At 34.5% G+C, this 19,405-nt stretch overlaps 1 protein-coding gene and 1 long non-coding RNA gene across 4 annotated transcripts in view; one reads left to right on the forward strand and one right to left on the reverse strand.

The window, feature by feature from the left end:
• Nucleotides 1-19,405, reverse strand: part of LRP1B (LDL receptor related protein 1B) — a 1,824,802-nt gene that overhangs the window by 1,414,901 nt on the left and 390,496 nt on the right. The window lies entirely within an intron of this gene.
• LOC139076779 (uncharacterized) lies at nt 5,343-7,583 on the forward strand. The gene is made up of 3 exons (XR_011528716.1): nt 5,343-5,457; nt 5,546-5,664; nt 7,036-7,583. It is a non-coding gene; the product is annotated as an uncharacterized lncRNA (long non-coding RNA).

Here is a 19,405-nt window from a genome sequence, read left to right on the forward strand (position 1 = left end):
TACCTCTAATGTTAGAAATACCCTATTTAAGGGACTTGGGGCATCAGAGAAAAGTTGTGGCAAGTTGCTGGAGACACTCCTGCGATTATTGCACACATAGGGTCATGGAAGGCTAGTTGTGTCAGCACTGCTGCTGAAAATATATGTTCTTTATGGCTTTTGGTCAAGAAATATTTATTCAGTGTCTGCCTGTGTCAAGCACTTAGTTATACCCTGAGGATACAGAAATGAACCAAGTGTTCAATCTAGTTAGGGTGACAAACATGCGAACGTGTGATCATTATGAAACACAATGAAGGCTGTGATAGAAGCAGGTGCAAAATGCCCTGGAAGTACAGGAGACAGCCTGACTGATTCACTCAACCACAGGTATTTATTAAGATCCAAAAAACTGATAGGCATTGTTCTAGGTGCTAAATTTGTACACTAAAAATATTTTTAAATTAGAAAATGAAAATCTTCCAACATGTACCAGAGAATTTTTTTTCCACGTTTACAGCAGTCTTTTTGTTGCTTCAATCAGCAGTTTTGAAACATTGAAAAAAAGTGCCATCTAATTGGTGTGTTAGTTTAGGCAAATTTCAGAAAGAAAAAGGCTTATATGATTATTTTTTTGACACATTTCTGCTGATATTTCCCAGAATAAACAATCATACCCGCTCAAAATAAAATGTTTATGTAAAATAGAAAATCTATTAGCTTCTAGTTTGTAATGCCTTGTTTTATCGATGATATCATAGGAGCAACAGAACAACACAGCTCTCTTCAGGATGCCAGAATGATTCCCTACATTTAACAGGGGTCAAACAACTGGCAGTAAGAGTTAGGTTCTGCCTTCAGGAATAGCAGGACCCGAGTGCAGGGTGGTAGTCGACGGACTCACTCATGGCTGCTGTAAGTGCAAATGCATCCATGCATACAAATTTTTTAAAACTACTTACAAATAATAAAAACAATAAAAGATGCAATTTCTGGACTTCTTTTTGGAAATAGCACACAATCCTCCCATTGATATTTTAAATTTTCTACACAGCTTCTTCTAATGTCTTTTCATCATAGTCTTAAAATCATCTGTTATGGGCTGAACTGTGTCCCTTCAAAATTTATATGTTGAAGTCCTACCTCCCAACACCTCACTGTGACTGTAATTGGAGATAAAGTCTTTAGAGAGGTGATTAAGGTAAAATGAAGTCTTCAAGTTGGGTCCTAATCCAATGTGACTGGTGCCCTTATAAGAAGAGAACATTTGGACACAGAGAGATACCAGAACTGCTTGGGCACAGAGAAAAGACCATATAAGGACATGGTGAGAAGGTGGCCATCTATAAGCCCAGGAGAGAAGCCTCAGAAGAAACCAAACCTTCTCACACCTTAATCTTGGACTTCCAGCCTCCAGAAGTATGAGAACATAAATTTCTGTGTTTAAGCCAGCCAGCCTGTAGTATTTTGTTACGGCAGCAATAGCAAGCAAATATATCATCTTATCAACACATAACCTTTAAAAACTGTTAAAAAGTGATCCCTTTTGATGAATATTCTCTGGTACAGATTGTTCTCATCCAAACTGGTTACAAGCTGGCAGGGATATATTTTGTGGAGATACAGAGAAAGTACTAATGACTCCTTAAAGTATCTACTAGACCCCAATACTGGAGTTTCTGTTTTGGTTTAAGGCTTCCCTGCTTGTTGAAACATACTGGGATGGAAGAAGTATTAAAACTTACCAGTAAGTTATGAGTGTGTACATCAGGTTATCAGACCCTTTCCTGAGAGGAAATTGATGGAACAAAGCCCAAAGGAAAGAAGTGGAAAGCCACCAAGCTATTATGGTATGTCATGGACAGGGGTAAGTGGTCCAAAAGGATAAGAGAAAGAGTTGGCTACAGGCAAATTTTGGCAACTTGACAGTTTTCAAAAAGATCTGTATTGCTTTTGCATAAACAACATTTCTAAAATTCAAATTGAATTCTATTCTTTTTACACTATTATCACAATCCTCTTTAACCTACTGGATATTTTCCTATTATTTACTCCTCTCAAAATAAGTCAGATTTTTCTAGATTCCCCTTCTACATTGTCTATCAAATATAATTAAGGGGATGAATGTCAATTATTGATTAGGAAAACCTAGAAGGGATGATTGTGTCAGAAAACTCTAAACATCTTTATTTCTCTTAACAAAACACCAATGATCAAAACGCAAAGAGCAGCTACCCTGTGATCATCACAATAAATTACAGAATTCCAGTAGGCTTCTGAGCAAAGAAATGTGAAACATCTCAAGATCAGCTTCTCCCACTCAATTGCATCATCTGTTTGTTTTAGCTATAAGGTGCAAAATAATTTAGCTCTAACAGCTAGAGCAAGAGCCATTATGAACACTGCAACAAGATCTGTATCATAGAGTAAGTACTTATGCTTTCTAGAATAAAGCTTAACTGGGAATGATTTAAAGTCATAGATTCCAATATAAAGAAAAAAGTAAAACAGTGAAAAGATTTCCAGCTCAGGCTTAGAACCACAAATACAGGTTACGGAGGATGTGGAATTAATCTAAAAGTTACCTTTGATTATGACTACAAACAGGTCATCTGGAAATTCATTCATCTGAGAGCTTAGCAAAAGTAGGACTGACTCAATCTAACGATCACTTTCATCTATTCTATATCAATAGACTACCAGCCAACATAGAAAAACTCATTTTCTCCATTATATAGATTTTTTTTGTCATTAAATTTCCTGTTATATAAGTTCTAGGAGTAACCTGAGAAAATATATTTTATACTGTATTTATGCCTAGTTGATCTGATTGACTGTCTTTGCCAGGATGATCTAGGAATTATTCTTAACTTTTCCTCACTGGTCTTTAGGACAATTACCCTGTCAATTACCCAAATTTTACCATCCTTTATTTATTTCTGGGATTTGTTCTGGATGTTAATCCCAATAACAAACTATACTTGAAATATCTTGGTACCCCAGTCCCCCGGGGTGGTCCCTGGCACCACCCATATACGGTATGCCAACTCAGCCACAGCTGATTTGATAAGTAACATATAAGTGACCCTAGCTAACCAACCACATTCTCTCCAAGGAATACATATTGGAATTGGACCTAGGAGACATTAAGTTTAACTAGACCAACAATGAATTCTGTTAGTTATATTAGCTTGGTTATCAAATATGCAGAAGCAGAGAAAACCAATCTACAGAGTAAGAATGATGAAGCGGGACTGAAGAGAGAAGCATAGAGGAGAAACCAAGTGGAGAGAGAGAAAGAATGAGTGAGAAAGAAAGACCTAGAGACAGAAAGTAGCTGCCTTAGCTAACAACCGTCCCCTTATTCCTGGTTTTGGGCTATCTGAAAACACATCTGTCCTTCCTTGAGTTCCCTGCAATAATCCTGAAGCTTTAAAATAAAATTCTCTTTAATATAGATGTCAAACTTCTATAATAATATAAAATCCACAAAAATTCTTAGTGATATTCACCGCCTCCCTTTCTCTCAGGCACTAAAGTTCTACTCACAGTTTTCTGATTTCCCCTTAGATCTTCTCATCCAGACACCTAGGGACATATTGTTCAGTTGCTCACTTTAACTTTTCTCCATTTAAAACATACTCCATCCACAATCACATATAGCTTAATGTGACTTTAAGCCAACTTTGCCTGTCTCAAGGGCATTTACACTTTAAATATAGAGTTTCTCTTTCTTTCTCTCTCTCTCGCTCTCACACACACACACACACACACACACAAACTACACACATTTGGAGCTGTGGGAAAAATGGATTCTAATTAGTTCCTTTGAATTCATGTAACACATAAGGTTGCTGATGCCGCCCACACAAAAAGTTAGGACTGCCAAATTCACTTGAAAACCAAATGCTTTGGATGGTGTTTATTTTCAATTTATTATAATTAATGTGAAAAGTAACGTTCCCTATTTCAGGACATTAATTTTCAATGTGATGCCAATTGGAACTCAGAAAATTTGTAAGCAGAAAATTGAAGAGTCCTGGGAATCATATAGGTCAGTTACTACCCTAAAATAGCACCATTTTGGTTTAATAAAATGTTATTTTAAAATGCCAGAGACCCAGTTACTATTTACATCATGTATGATTGTACCAGATATAGATCACGTTATGTTTAGCACAATGAACTGGCTATACTATCCTTAGTAGCCTCCATTGGCCTCCTTTATAGCTTGTTGCCCTCCCTTGTAAAATGGTCATAATAAGGGTACGTACCTCATTGTGATGTAATAAATATTAAAAGAGATATATGTAAATCACATAGGGTTTCTTGCCCATTGTAAGTGGTAAGTGTTAACTACTGTTATTATCACACATCCTCAAGGTATTGTAGTATACAAATACATTAGATAGATATTAGCCTAATTCCATTTGGACATAAAAATAAATCATATTGGTAACATTCTTTTAAAATATTTGTTACTATTTTTTTTAAAGTCTTTCTAAGTATCAAACAAGATAGAGAAGTGATGAGTCCTAAAAAGAGGCCGAATCTAATCCAGCTTTTAATTGATTCTGAATCTTCTTGAGGTACAAAGACCAGTTTGCAAAATAGCCAAGTCATTCTTAAGTTTGTATATTTTAAGATATAGTTTTAATTCACTGACAAAGTGATTAATGAAATAATCATCCATTTTATCCAAGTGAACACTTCTTTAAATTCTTTTCCAAAGTCCATTTGAAGAAATGGTAGGGCTAATGTGTAGCCAATGAGTATAATACAGCATTATAAATGCTGTATCTGTTAAACAGCAATGTTAATTCCAGACCAGGTTGAAATTCAATAAAACTCAACTCTAATGTAGAAAGTCTTTTGTGAGTGTTATTACTTAAAATGAATTCTTTTATTACCCTAGTAAATTGCCAAATTGCTGGAATAAAGCCACCCAAATAACATTTAAATTTAAATTGAATAGAATGAGATGACACAATATAGAAATAGAACAAAGAATATATTTATTTCAAATAAACTTACTCATATTCTTATGAATCATTCCATGAAAATATTTTAAGTGATATAATGATATATATTTTGTTTTATTCCATGCTTGAAGATCAATCAAGTTATCAATTAATTGGTTATTCTCAATGATATGTCATGACTTTTCCCAGCTTAGCATCATAAACTATAGAGATTTGATCCCTAGACTTATGTTTGGTGCTCACACATTATTTAGTAATGGTAATCTCCTATTTGCTTTGCTATCTTCAACACTGAGCAGTTATATTTGTCAGTGGAGTGCTATAGCCTGTCTATTTCTACTGCTTAAATTTATTCCAGTATCTTTCCTTCCTTTTTTGATCAGCAACTACAACTGTGAACTTATGAAATCACCAAAGGTGAGAATCAAGATAGGAGAAAGGGAGGTAAAATTTAGACTAAAAGCAGCTCAACTTTCAATATGAATAACTACACTAGGTATGTGATTTTTTTTTTCTGGGCCTAAGTTTAACTCACTATATTTTGAAACATTGTATTAAATAACATGAAAAATTGTTCTTAACAGGCATCTGTTGGATAAACAAATGAATGGATAGATTGGTGAACATTATTGCCGACAACCACTAATACACAAAACACAAATGTGCTCTCTTAATACGTGATGCTGCTTCCTTTGCTTCAATGGTAAATTTTCCCCCCTTAATTAATCTTGCCATACCTTGTCTCTCTGGGCAGTTTATTTCTGTGTTTTGAGTACTTATATCGGTTTTGATAGTTCATGTTACAAGGTAAAATGGCTCTTTACTTGCCAATTCCTCCTCTTTCTTTGATCTGAAAGTACCTATTTATTTATACTTTTCTTTCTTCAAAGAAATTTCCAAGTTTAGCTTCAGGCTTCAGACAAGTTGTTGTAGGCAGAGACTGTTAGAAACCCATGACCTGGCAGGAAGCTGCATTTTGAGCTGGGATCAGAGTTGGAGCAGAGAAAAGTGAGAACTACTTTTAGACAGGGAATCTAGGACAGGGCCCAAACCACCCGGAATATTAGCAGACGATGAAATGCAGGTTTGCTTTTCTAAATCAGAATAAGACTGGAAATATGCAGAATAATGTGATGGATTGACAAGGTTTTGTTTTGTTTTTCTGAGAGAAGCAGCTAGAAGCCCCAACAAGCTAAAACAAAAGAAACAATTCCAAAACAACTAAAGCATTTTGATTATGATTTTTGTTTTATACTAATTGTTTTTTCAGGCGTTCTCTCACTAATAGCTTCAGTGAGATCGATGACAATGGACTAGCATGACTCAAGTTTGTTTCTGGAATCACACTCTCTTTGTAAGAGTGACCAAAGAAGACAAGTAGATGATTTCAGAGATATTATTCTTAATTCACAATGAATATCAAAGTTAACAATTTCCATGGTTTCTTCATGTGTAAGAAACAGCCTAGGTCAGAATAGCACTAAAACAAAGAACTAGTTATTGCTTCAAGCAAACACTGTGGTTGCCAAAATAGCTTACCAAAAAATGTGAAAAGTTTACTTTATGTATGAGGCTATGACCTAGCCAGGGACTACTTGTTTGATAGTCAAAGTCAAGGAACTTGAACTTGGGTAGAACTCAACAGCTTGCCTCTGGCAATGGGAATCTGGGTTAGAATTCTATACAGATCCCTCAACCATGCTGGTAAAACACATATCTCTTTAGGATAGGACACAGAATAATAAAACACAAAGTGCACAGGTTTTCCATAACCTTGCAAAAGCCAACTAGCACTTTTTAAGAGTTCTAAGATCACTCTCACCAGAGAACAGTGTTTCTGCATTAGCACAGAGCTATAAAGGGGATTAGAAGCACTCCTTAAATTGTTCAACAGCCTCAGCAGCAAAATTGTAGCGCTCAAATCTTGTAATCTGGAGAACAGGTATTTATTTTTATGCCTTAGCAAGCATTATATTTTATTTCACTTTTGAGAGTCACAGATGCTTGTATTTTAATGAAAATTTCTTTTGCAAAAGTGATAATATGTATGTTTGTGTTTTTTTTCTCCCCCTAGGGAAATGACTCTTATTTTTGTGCAAGAACTCCAGTATCCACACGATGCTTGGTGAGAAATACATCATTTAAAGTAATGAAGGAGAATTTCAAGAAGGATCAGGAGGAAAACAAACTATTTCAGCAAAAAAGTTTTAACTTGCAATTTAAGGTGATCAGCTAACAGGAACTTGCTTTAAAGGAAGGATACTGCTCTGCATATGTTTTCGTCATTTGCAAAAAGCTAAAGAATCTGCTAAAGCCAAGCGGTTTGGTCTTGGCAGCATGCAATCTCTCTATAGCATGCTGTGCTCAGTTATGTTCAGTGACTAAAAGCAATAACATTTTGATTCTAGACTAATATGTCTAGCTCTGCAATTGATTATAAGCCACTTTATGAGACAGTCTGAAATCCTTCCTGTGTCTACTAGTCTTGATGAGCTCCTTAGCAAAAAAAAAAAAAAAATTAGCACTTTTGAAGCTTTCTTCCCCCTATTTTCCTAATGCCAAGACTTTCTAAATAAACCCTCTGTATTCTCTCCCCCAGCATGATTCACAGTGGGGTTGCAATTCCGAGTTGCTTGTGTTTAATTTGAGTTTAGGTGTTCAGGTGCTTATGTGGTTCTCAGCAATATCTTCTCATTTGTACTTGCTTGACCTGACTTGCTTCCATTTTTATTTCCCTAAAGCTCAGAGGTATGATATAAATGTCAATAAAAATTAATCTGTGGCCAGTACTAACCCCAAAGGACCTTCTCTATCTTAATAGCCCAGAAAGCAATTTTCTTTAGCAACTAATTTGTAACTATTTATTAACTACATATTAATATTATTCTGGACGAAGACAGTTCCTTTTGAATTTGAGTTGCTGAAAAAATCAAATGTTAGGGGATGGGTAATATTAGTGTACTTGAATGATTGCTGTTATGTCAAATACTACTCTTTATAGTTGAAAATGTTTTTCCTCTAGAGTATTTTAGCTTGATCAGTGGTGTTGAATTGACTGATCCAGTGGCAGAGCTCCTGTGTTTTTCAAATATCAGCTGCTGCACATAGTGACAGCATCAGCTCATGCCACCTCGGCTTGCCAATATAACTCAATGTATCTTAAATGGAAACAGCAGTTAACGCTGATTCAATCTAAGGCGCTCTTCTGAGACTGTCAATAAAGGAGTCGGTAGGTGCTAAATGTCACCTTGGTTTAGGATTGAGGACAGCTGCTCTCTCTGAAGGAGATGCAGATCAACACATTTGCCCCAGGTCATGGAGCAGATATATTAAATTCAATTCACTTTGGGCATATTCATACATTATTAATTATAAGTAAAAGAATATAGTCTATTCTAATTTTGAAAAGGATGATAATCAATTCAAATTTCAAAGTAAGTAAAGGCTTAAGGAAAGGATACAGTCATGGCTAACACTGAAAGAAGAGTTTAAATGATCTGGCTCCTGGAGATATGAGACAAGTAATTTTAGCCTCTTTGGACAACCATCCAAGTAAGAGTAAAGAACATGAAAAAAAAAAGAAGGTGGAGAAGTATATACTGATATAGTTACCCCTGCCAGGGCTATGCAAACAAAATGGACACTGTGGCCAAGGCTGAAGTGTTAGATAGGAGTCAGTCTAAGAAGTTATTGGAGCTTGTAAGTCACGAGTTCAGCTATGCATTTTGGCGACAGCGGTGATAGTCAGAGGAAGGAGTGACAATTTGCACACCACTGGAGCTTTTCAGGGTGAAGGGAGAAACAATGCAACACTGACAGAAAACTTACAAATTGCCAAGGGCCAGTTCTTTCTCCTTTTTCCTCCCTAGACCTCAGGCTGATTTTCTTTTGCTCTTACTTTGGTGAGGGCAGGAATTTAACCTCTATGCTGCCAGTGGGCGTGTCCCCTGATTGGCTTTTTTTATGAGCTATCTGGCTGTTCTTTCTCCTTGCTTGACTGCCTTTGGTGGTAGCCTACCGTATGTTTCTCAGGTACAGAATCACTATCTACTGTGTTCAGCCTCATACGTGGCACTCAGTATACATTCAAAAGAAGAATACTTTCTCCCCTGTAACTCCAAATTCCTCTCATAAGGTCCCCTTGGCCCGAGTCTCAGATTCCATTTAGGAATGATCCTGCACACCTGAAGCACTTATAACATGTGTGAAGATTTTATTTGTGCCCTCAGGTACTCAATTACATTTATTGAAACATTTTTTCAAACCATGGTGTGGCCTGAGACTTGGGATCAAAAGCACAGAGTTGCGGATAAAGAACGTCCAAAATGCCAGAACTATGTGGTATCTGTTGCAGTAATGGTGTGAAAGAGCCAGAAACAAGAGAAAGGGCACTTCCTTAGATAATAAAAACATTAATCTGGGTACAACTCACCTTCCAGCAGAGCAGAGGAACAGAAGAGTGGGCCATGATAAGAACTGATGAAATATTTCACATGCTGTCAATTAGTTCTAAAGAAAGGAAATTTAACAATTTGCCTGTCTTCTTCACAAGAAAGCTCTGGAGGTGGGGGGTGGGGGGTGGGGCAGACACTAAAAACAAAACAGCAAAAATCCCAAGAGGTTAATTTTGTCAATGACTAAAGAGTAAATATTTCTACTATATTGAAAATTCTGAAAATAAATACTGGGTATTTTGCCTGGGGTTCTAAAGAAATTAAAGCAAATTTAATGGAAGTTCAAAACTGAGTTTAATAAAAAATAAAACGTTTCCCTGCTTTATCCAAGATTTTCTTCAGTTTTTTTGAGTAAACATGTCAGTCAAAAAGGGGGCTTGCTGAATATTACCTCAGACAGACATTACTATCGTCTCTAATATTAAGTCTAATCATACAAGGGTATATACAAATGCAGTGGAAGAGTTGAGTAGTTTTAAGGTGGGTTTAAGAGCAACACTTTTAACAGTTGACTAATCTCAATGCAACCTCATTTCCCTCTTGCTCTGTTTCCTAGCACATTATTAAATAACACTTTTAGTTTTAGTTTTGTTTATTTTCTTGAAAATTCATCTAGCCTACAGTTACTCTTTACGTCAAGAGCAAGACAGAATTGCAATGTAATAGGGACTCAGGTAGGTCAATAAACATGTAATAGGGTTCCAACTTAGCAACTAGCTAGTTATAAGGTCTTAGATCAGTCACTTTGCTTCTGTGGGCTTCACTTTGCTCATTCATAAAAGGTAGGATAAGGACTATGTCAATGTTTTCAAGCATTTAACCAACAAATGTCTAATGGTGTAAGAGATTCAGTGATTTTGGAGGGGAGGAGAAGGAAAAGGATCAGACCAAAAATAAACGAATAAGAGACAAATTCTTCGATATCCTCATTTAAAATTTACATTCCTCTTCACAATATATTGGTGTATAAAAATAATGTTCCACATTGCCTCTATAAATAAAGAACTGCAATCTATCTGTCATGTATTTTTTTCAACACTGAACAGGTAAATTTTAGAAAATTGTGCTGGATGAAACTGTTACCAAAGATCAGGGTCAATGTTCAGGCAAATTCTCTGCTCTCCTTTGTATTACAGTTTTCCTAGAACCTTGGTTTACACAAACACATGGATACAAGTGGTAAGAGTACATTTTTAAAAACTGCTTTGTAAACGATGACACTGAGGAGAGATGACCTGAATATATGGAGAAAATGAATGGTATAACATTTTCAGAACTACTGTTGTTGGCAATTTTAAGAAGCAGTTTCTTAATGAGCAGCAAGGTTGCTTTTGTCATATAGTGGACACAAAATGTCTCTAATTGAGCATCTTACACCTTTTAATGCTCCTTTTACTGAGTACTTCATCCAAAGACTCTTTGTTCAGTATGGAGAGATGGCTAATATCATACTTCCTTATTTTAACATCATTACTAATTCTAATCACATGTAAATGGCTGGTGTATAACTTATAATACCCATGACCTCTTTACCAAGATCAAGCTTCATATCCATCACTGTCTTTTTCATTGTCACAATTTTGGCTTCAAGTTGTTGATTTAGTCGTGGTTGGCTTGACAAAATATTTACTAAATGAGCCAATTTTTTCATGGACTATAAATTTATTTATTGATTCAGAGTTATAAATACATATAATCTTCCCTTCTCCCATAAAAATAATAAATCAATGGTGAGTTGAAGGACTATTTACAGTATATTTCTCTTCCTTGGTAATGTATATCTGTGAACTTACAATTTTAATTATCACATTAAGATCTTCGAAAGATACTCAAGTGGATGCTCTTTTGACACATTCTCTCTGGTGAGGATACATTGCTTGTTCAGGAATTCAGGGTGTGGACTGGATACCACTCCCAGAATTTTCATTCTGATAAAACTTTACCTATCTAAAACAAATACATAGACAAAGAGAACAGATTAATGGTCACCAGAGGGAAGGGGGGTTGGAGGGTGGGCATAAGGGGTAAAGGAGAAAAACGTACAACTGAAATTTCACTATGTTATAAACTATTATGACATCAATTGAAAAAAAAAAACTATACCTATCTATACACCATGCTTACAAAAACAACAAATAAAAACCACTTGCATATTTTCTCAAACGTGTCTTAAGTTACCGTTGTAATAAACACAAACAAATTTGTTAAGTCATTAACTTCTACCCTGTCATCACTCTAAGATAAAGAATGAGATTAACCTCTGACTTCCACTTGATCTTTTAGGTAGAGCTCTGAAGCACATTAACATGCATTGTTTGATTGTGTTATTTGAGAAGAACTTTTTTTCTTTTTTTTTTGCCTTCACTGTCCTTTTTCATTCTAAACCTATTCAGTCATGTATATGGCATCTGGCAGTACCCAATATTTACCTATTATACTTCACAAGCAAAGAGGATGCCAAAACTGGCTATAAATGAATCTTCAAAGGGTATACTTCTTTCTTATTCATGTGTTCTTCATCATGTTTACTTATTTACCAAAAAATTTTTCTTGTGCTTTTATTGCAAAATTTGCATGATAGTTTTTAAAAATACGTCAAAATAATAACATTTAATGTCATTATTTCTCTCATATTTTCTTCTTAAATAAGTATATAAGTACTTAGCTTTAGATGGAATGTTGTTACTTAGTATTAATTTACTAATAATGGTTGACTTAGCGCTATTGGTTCTTAACTGTCTGGCAGTTTATAGAAAACCCCTGGAATAAGACCAAGTTAGTCAGAGTCCTTTAAGGTATTAGATCTTCTGCACTTCAATATTTACATATTTTCATTGATTTCCAGCTCATTTACAAAGATTCTTATTTTTAATGTGAATCAATCTATGCCACTTAAAATACACTTTTTTCTCCCATTTTAAATGACATAAAATTTAGAGATAATTCTTTAAAATATGGAATTTTTGATATTTTTCTAAGGTCAGAGAACCTTGTTCTTCAGGAGGAATAACAAAGCAAAACCATATATTTGCTAAAAATAAATTACCTGGAAAATCTATGAAAAGACTAAACTGATTTGAGGTTATCAACTTTTCTTGATGCAAAACAAACTGTCAAAAATTACTGACATAGTGTAATATACTCCATTCCCCCAAAATGTGTATGGCCATCTGCTGAATCAACCACATCTTCCATCCAGACCAGCAAAGAACAACCAAACCAGACTTTCCACTCCTCTTTTCTAGCAGAACAGCCACAGGCCCTAGTGGGCCAGACTCCTGACGAATCTGCTCCTGTGGTTTTAGTTGCCCGAGAAAACACTTCTCCCTCTAATCGTGAGGTAATACTCAAGTTTCTGGAGGATGTCCAGATGTCTCCTCTAGTTTTCCACAAACACTGGAAGATCATGTTTCCCTCGAAAAAGTGATGGATGACAGCTCTTAGACCCTTCATGCACTAAGATCCTGCAATTAGGCATCTTTGGTGCCTGCCTAGTTAGAGCATGTTAGTACAAGTGATTTATACTTAACTGACTGTTTCTTTGTGTACGTTCGTTTATTTTATTAGTGATTTTTACCAGTTTCTATTTAGACTAATGCATGTTGATTATAACTGAGACAATGTAAAAAATGTATTAAGCAAAATAATTTCTTCCACTCTTCTGTCTCCCATAGCCCACATTTCTTGAGTTAACTGTTCCTTTTAACTATTTCTCCATGCTCATATAAAAATACACAGCTATATACACTTGTATGAGTATTGTCCTTTATTGTTTTGGGTATTATTGCCTTATTTTTTTTTACATGATGGACATATTCCTTCAGATCTGTAGATGTGGATCTAATACTTTTAATAGCTGTGTAATAGCCTCCATGTGGATTACCATATTTATTCAAACAGTCTTCTCTTGATGGATATTTTTGTGGTTTGCATGTGTTTGCCTGGATAAGCAGCACTATTATACATAAACTTGGTACTTCTATTCTTGCCTACTTGCATTTTTATTTATGTAGTAGAGCTTTTACATAATTGTTCAGAGATTTTACGTATTTATAATTTTAATAAGTATTGGCAGATGCTTTGCAAAATGGTTTTTTGGGCTTCAGCTCTCACGAGCAGTAGCATTTCTCCCAATCTGGTTATAGGGGCAAAAAACTTTCATTATGTTTTAGTTCACAGTCCCCTGACAACTAATGATATTGATAGCTTTTTTTCATAGGTTTATTGGCTGTTTTTATGGGAAGTCCCATTAATATCATTTCCTCCTTTTTTCTATTGGATTATTTGTATCTTAAAAACATTAATCCATGGAAGCTTAATAAATATTAGTTGAAAGAAAAGAAAAAATTATAGATTATTCACATGTTGCACAGATGCAATTTGCTTAACTCTTTGAGTTCATTAGGGTATATCTATATAACTGAATAAATAACACCCTTCATGATCAGATACAAAAAGTGTCCCAACTAAAATGAAGTATTTATTCATAAGCATCAGAGACCAAAGAGAAAAGACAGACCAAGTAGAGTTTGGGATAACTGGATATGTTTCTGTCTTTTATATGAGAGGTGGCCTTGATTTTGTTTTTTATCTTAAAGCTCTTTGTTTCTTCATATATTATTATTTAAATGGATTACAGAAAGATGTTTTGATAACCATCACACGATTCTTTAATTCTTTGATAGAGGAAATTATATTTTATGCCTACAATTGTATTTCATGACCTAGTATCTCTCCTCAAATTACCACCTCTAGGCCATTCTAGAAAACATCCTAAAAGATAAATGAGCACTAGAAGAAAAGAAAAATTAGATATTCTCACACTATTCACTTAAAATTCACCAATAATGTCAACAACAATCAGTCTGAGTGACACAGTAAGTTTATCTTACTTTATAATGCTTCCAGTTATGGCTGAACCTCATGTTTCCCAGAAAGGCAAAAAGAAAGGAAAAGTCAAATGATTACTGGAAAGATTCAATATTGATAGGACATTTACCAGATAAGAAAGAAAAAAAAATCTGTACCTGCATGACTTGATCATATTTTGGACACTGACCTAAATATGTTTCATGAGAAGTTGTATTTTATAAAATTTTATAGCATATATCTTAAATATTTTCTTAAATAATCAACCCATAGACATAGACTAACGGAAAACAAACTATATATGAGTATTCACTTGCCTTAAAATTTGTGATAAAAATCACCTCATCTTTCTTTGGGAATGTAATGTGTTCTACTTGTTACTTTTTGGAAGCTCTGATTTGGTTTAATTCCTAGCACCATATAATTCAGGGTAAAAGTAGGCAAGCAGAAATTCGTGAATTAAATTTTTAAGTATAAAAGAGATGTAGAACCTAGAACACCAAAGTTTGGAATGAATGAAAGAATTAATTTTTCCATAATGCAATACTCCTTCAACATTTATCTAGTGCCTGCTATATGCCAGACAACACCAAAGCCAATAATACAGATAATGTCTAAAATTGATAGAGAGACGCTCTATGTCAGACTAATTGGAATCAAATTCATACCGTAACCTCTAAGACTGAAAATCTAAGGCTAATACTGTTTTCTCTAGTGGCTGTAGAAAAGAACAACTATGCAGTATTTTTTTTAACACAATACCTCATTAAATGTATTAATCTGGAAGAAATGAAAACACTGAGGCATATAAGAAATATACAAGAAAGATACTAAGAAAATAAGATAATAAGAAAGATAATAAGAAAACTAAAGAATGAAAGAAAGAAATGAAAATAGGACAGAAGGAAAAGGAGCAGTGAGGTGAAAAGTAAATATCTGGTTGTAAAATGGTCATAGTTTTCAGGCTATTAGATGCTGCCAGTGTAGTTGACCTTTTCTTCTAACCATGGGTTTTTTTAGAGCACTGTTTCTCCATAAGTACCTAGAAAGTTAGGGGCAGGGAAAGAATGGCAGGGGAAATAGGGAGATGCTAATGATTGCCATGGGCTAACTGGAAATGAGCATTAAAATTAAACTTTCCCTTTCTTAAGGAATTAAAAGCTGCCTTGCAGGACATTTGGTCCTATCCAAAGTGTCCAGGAGCATATTTGGTCCACACCAAATGGTTTTGGACAAGACCAACACGAAAGGCCTTTTGGCATGGACCCAATGTCTATGGACATCTTGAACAGGACCAAATATGACCAAATATTAAGGACTTTTTGGCATGGACAAAATATCTTATGGACCAATGTTTCATGGACATTTTGGGCACGACCAAATGTCTGCTGATCAAAGCTGAAGTAGAAGAAAATGGGAGGTGATTTTGACATTTCATGTAATGCCAAGGTTACAGTGTCTGGGATAAGGAAGGGCAAAGTGTCTCTCAACTTGGGTTAAGAGATTGGTGTGAATTAGTTAGAATTGGAGGTAAACAAATGTTTAGATAAGAAATCATGGATAAGCCTAAGAACTAATGAGAGATTTAACGTAGATGTCTATTTTCATAAGGTCTTAATATATAAGCTACAAATATGGTTCTGTTAATGACATTTGGTAATGCCAAGAATTAATATGGTAGCTGCTTTAATTATGAAAAGAAGCATTTTAATAATATATACACTTGAGTAAGAAATCATAATAAAGGACCACTAATGGGTTCCTTATATCAATCTTGGAGGAAAAGCATTCAAATTTCAGGCAAAGGACCAAAAACATCTTCAGGTAGTTTGAGGAATCATGATACTGAAAACCCAAATTTTTATATTTATAATCAAGGTAATTTGGTCAAAGACAATATTCTTTCCTGGATTTTTGCTTGTTTGATTGTTTTCATTTAACTTATTATATGGCAGCAGGGTGGGGAGAAGGACAGTAAAAATGATAAAAAAGAACAGAAGGACACCAGTTTAAATTAGATCGACTATTTCGTCTTGTATTCATCGGAGCAATATCCTAGATATGTAAAAAAAAAAACAAAACTGTTTTTGAAAATTGTGTATTTGTACCTTTCACATTTGCAAGCACCATTTTTTAAAATTAAAATAAAAACATAAAGCTACTAACTAATTTTAAACTAATTATATTTCTAGGATATAGGTAGATAATCCACAACTATAGAAACTGTTCCCCACACCACCCCCCAACATTTTATGTCTCCTGGTCATCAGTTATAGAAAATTAAAATTAGTTTAGGAACAATACAATTATAAAGGAAACGACACATGTATCACAAAATTTATTCCTAAATTAAATATATGTATTTGGGAATTCTTGACCTTTCTGAGTTATGCTTTTACTTGTATTAGTACACAGATGTGAGAGTTAACGCTGCTGATAAAAAAGAAGCTTAAATTCCATGACATTCCATCTTACAACATTTTTTCCATGAGACTGAATTTTACATTTGTAATAAAAAAAAAAAAGACTACCAATCAGCCCTTCAAGAATAAACTTAGCTCAAGTCTCTTTCATAGAGTGAGGGTCCATTGATAAATCCATAATGGAGTTATAAGATTATTATTTGGAGTTATGAAGGTACTATCTGAAGACTAAAACTAGAAATGATCAAAAACTACTGCACGCAGAAAGGGGGATGAGAGGATGGTGTTGTCAAGAAGATTTTTTATTTCATACCATTCACTACTGTTGTTTTTTTTGTAATGAGTTTAGATTACAATGTTAAACATTGTGAGTAATGGACCTGCATATTTATGAACAAATGTATATGTATAGTACACGTACAGTTTTATAAAAGCTACACCAAACAATAGTTTTACTTATCACTGGACTATGGTTTTAAGTGATTTTTGTTTTATTTTGGCTTTTGCCTATGTGTAGTTTTTCCAAATTATAAATTCTTGTGTAATACATCATGCCATATAAATAAAATAATAAATTGCCTGAAATTGGAAAGGAAAGAGAGAATAAACTTAGCTTCTTCAAATTTTGGGAGAAAACTTGTGAATTGTAACATCATTGCATCAACAATTGTCCAAGTAGTAAGCAATACAGAGTGAAATGCTGACTGATTGAAAGGTTATCCAAGACCACAATGGTAGACATTTCAGAAGTGTCATTAATCAAGAGACAATGTTCATCAAAATCATTAAAATGTGGTGATTAATTAAATTTTTCAGTGGGTAATAATAAAGAAGAATTTCGAGTTTTATTAGTCATAATGAGAATTTTTGCACTTAGGTAAAGAGGATTTTTCTTAAATAAGTCTTTTGAATACAGATAAGGATACAAATAGTCTTTGTGTGTGTGTGTGTGTGTGAAGAAGATTTGCCCTGAGCCAACATTAGCCCTGAGCTAACATCTGCACTAGTCTCCCTCTACTTTGTATGTGGGATGCCTCCATAGCATGGCTGATGAGTAGGTCTGTACCTGGGATCCAAATCTGCGAACCCTGGGCTGCTGAAGTGGAGCACGTAGAACTTTACTCTGCCACAGGACTGGCCCCTACAAATAGTCTTTTTGGTTGGAATGATACAGTAAATGACAGAATGGCTTTTACCTTTGAAATAGTTATTTTACTTCTAGAGATTTAGCATATGGGCAATATGATGAAGCTGAAAGAACTTGGTCTTTGGCATCAGCCTACCTGGTTTTGAATTCTAACTATTCTACCTTCTAGATATTTGACATTGATCAATTTGAAAAAGAAAAGCCAGTAAACTAAGCAATATGTATGTAAAATGCCTAGCACATCATAGATGCTCAATAAAAGCAAGTTATTACTCTTTTGTATATAGGTTAAGATTTATTTATCATTTATTACAAAAAGTATTTATAAAAGAAAATTCTGAAAATATATATTGTCTAAAATAAGGTGACTTCTGTACAATAAAATGTGTAATCATTAAGATTCATTGTCACAGGAAAATATTTAAATGGCATGAAAATATATTGATGATTTATTGTTAGGTGAAAAAGTGGTACAAAATATATGTATTATATGACCCCAATATCACTTTTTAAAAAATATATAAACAGGGGTCCAGCCCTGTGGCTGAGTGGTCAGGTTCTTGTGGTCTGCTTCGGCAGCCCAGGGTTTCCCTGGTTCAGATCCTTGGCATGGACCTAGCACCACTCATCAGGCCATAGTGAGGTGGTGCCCCACATAGCAGAGCCAGAAGGACCTACAACTAGAATGTACAACGACGTACTTGGGAGAGTCGGGGAAAAGAAGAAGAAGAAAAGATTGGCAACAGATGTTAGCTCAGGTGCCAATCTTTAGAAAAAACATACATAAACATACACAGAATTGAAAAAATATGAACTAAAAATATTAGTTGTGATTATGTCTGGGTAAGAGGTGATTTATTTTTTATTTCTCTTTATCCTGAGTTTCAAATTATAATTTAAACACATAGTACTTTAACAAAAATATATAATACCTTCTATTTTTTGAAAAATCAAGTTTCTAAAATGTCAAGTTTCCTGTACTACAAATTCTAGGGAGCATGGCCGTTGGTTAATTTGGAAATACCACTCATTCTTAAAGTTATGGAACTGGGGAAATATGTGAGACTATACATCATAATCCATTTCAAACATCCAGAACAAGTCTGGAAATTAATCCCCAGTAACATCAATTCTTAGTATATTAACAAATACATGTTATGAAAGAAAAACCTGTTAACTATCCAAAGGATTGTATATTTTTAAGGATTAAGAGTTATTGGGTAGAACTAGCATTTATTGTAAATGGTCTGATTTTACATCTGTATTTGTGATCTAGAATTGGGTAGTAAGTAGTACATTTATAAAAAGCACAGTTTATACTAATTTGAAAAGCTTTACAACTGACACAGAGGAAAAAAGTCACTCCTGCAAAGCCACTAATATAGAGAATTAAATGGGCTAAAATGTGTTGTTTAGAAGAGAAAGCAAAGAAATCAAAAGGAAAAATAGAGATTGTTCAGAGAATAGTAATAGCTGGTAATAGGTGAGTACGTAAGTACTATATCTGCATTGGCCCTATGAGGTGGATTTTATTCTCTCCATTTACAGATG

This window comes from Equus przewalskii, chromosome 17 (assembly GCF_037783145.1).
Source record: "Equus przewalskii isolate Varuska chromosome 17, EquPr2, whole genome shotgun sequence".
Classification (NCBI taxonomy): domain Eukaryota; kingdom Metazoa; phylum Chordata; class Mammalia; order Perissodactyla; family Equidae; genus Equus; species Equus przewalskii.